A 2,138-nucleotide genomic window follows, 5' to 3' on the forward strand; every position below is an offset into this window, starting at 1 on the left:
AATCTGAGGGTGAGTTCTCAATCCAGCAGAGTTTCGGCTCCAAAATTCCAACCTTTGAAAAATGAGCCATGCCCCCTCTATTTATAGCCTTCTAAAAGCGGATCTAGGCTCAGATCTAGGCCCAGATCCAGCTGGCTCGGGGAGGTGGCTCGGCCACCAGGTGGCTCGGCCACTAGGTGGCTCGGCCACCGAGCCCACCTCAGGTGGCCTCGGTGCCCGCCGAGCCACCTAAGGTTGGCTCGGTGAGCCCACCGAGTTGGCTCGGGCCACCGAGCCACCGGAAGTGGCTCGGCCCATGCCGGCCACCCGGAGGTGGCTCGGCCATGGCCGAGCCACTTGGTGGTTTTCGGACTTTGGCCCCGAGTCGCCGGGTTCGCCGGTCGTCGTTTTCCTGGCTTCGCGGTTTTCGCGGTTTATTGGTTTATCCGAGCTTCTTCGTTGATCTGAACTCTGATTTGGCAGTCCGGATCCCGAGTTGGCAGTAAATCCGCCTTGGAGTTCGAGTTCGAATCCGTTCTACGGTTGGATGACTCGTTGACTCACCGAGCCGTTAGCTTGATTCCGCACGCGAGTGGATGTATTCCGTTGTTTGCGTGCTGTTCGTTAACCTCGCCGCCTCGTTAATCCGCTTCGTCGCGTGTCACTTGGCTTCGGTGTTGTGGTCAAACGATCGTGTTTAGATACGTCACCCGATGGTTCGTTGGTTTGTCGAATCACCGTGCCGAGCTGTGCTAAGGGACCCATAGGCAGTTTTATACGCCTACAGATACCCCCTCCAAAGTATTTCAGCCTCATTCTTTTATAGAAGAGTCTGGAATACTTTGGATATGATTGTCCCAACCTTCAGTCGGTGTAACGGGACCTTGGAATGGCTTCTGTTCTTGATTCCTTTAATCCTTCAGGCTATTCGGTGCTTTGTCGAATGCCTGCAAGGGTTCCGGTGCTGCATTTATTGTCTGACCGTTGTCGGAGTTTCGAACTTGAAGTCGATTCCTGATTTTCTGATCTTTAGCTCATGTTTGCTGGTTCAACATAGAACTGACCATCGATTGTTGGCGCTGAGTTCTTATTTGCGACGCGTTGTTCGGCGTTTGTCACAGTTTTTACTCATATGTCTGTTGGAGTTTTGTTGAGTTATCCTTAAGAATATTTTTAAACAAAATATCCTCCAGAAACTTCTCAACAAAAATAGGGAATAGTTTATACTTGTATACCTTATTGGAGTACTAAGAATGAGCTGAACCGGCCGTCGGCCGATTTGAAGTCGTTTTGACATTCGGTTCAGCTCCAATTTGAATTTTGGCTCAAATCTGGTTCAAACTGGTTCAGAACTGGTTCAGGACTGGTTCAGGACTGGTTTAGCCTGGTTTAACCTGGTTTGGTTTGGTTCAACCTGGTCTGGTCTGGTTAGTGTAAAGGTCCTGCAGTTAGCTTCAATTCTTGACTCCTTCGAATTTCAGTCTATTCGATGCTTCGACGAATAGCTGAAATCCTTCCGGCGCCGCGTTTATCATCTGGCCATCGTCGAAGTCTCAAATCTAAAACTGATGAGTTGAGTTTGGCTCATGTCATCGAGTTGACTTTGAACTGACTATCTCCGTCATGATATATTGACTCATGTTGACTTTTTGCTCGCAACGCGTTGACTGGCGTTGACCTAGGGTTACGCGTTGATAGGCGTTGACCTAGGGTTACGCGTTGATAGGCGTTGACCTTAGGGTTTTGAATGTCGTACGTTGACCTTTTGATCGTAACGCGTTAAATGGCGTTGACTTAGGGTTTCAGATCGCTTGACACAGTTTAAGCTCTTGAGGTATTAGAGCATGACGGTCCTAAATGTCGGAGTTGCAGGACCAACTATGAAAGTTGATTCATCTGCATGTATGGACCTTATCCTGAAATTGTTGGATGCTCAAGTCACGAGACCAACTAATGAAGATGATGCGTCAATGACTTGCATTTATAGAATTTTTGGCGAATCCTCAGTCATCAATGAGTTTGGTAAGCCTTTACCGACTACCGTTTGAGTCGGGCTAGCATGCGGATTGTCTAAATCCGTTCCGCATGTAACGTTGTGCTAAGAGAGTGAATTCTCTGAGACTTTGTGCTATGATGTCGAATACATAGACTTCGCCATT

The sequence above is a fragment of the Asparagus officinalis genome, chromosome 7 (assembly GCF_001876935.1).
Source record: "Asparagus officinalis chromosome 7, Aspof.V1, whole genome shotgun sequence".
NCBI lineage: Eukaryota > Viridiplantae > Streptophyta > Magnoliopsida > Asparagales > Asparagaceae > Asparagus > Asparagus officinalis.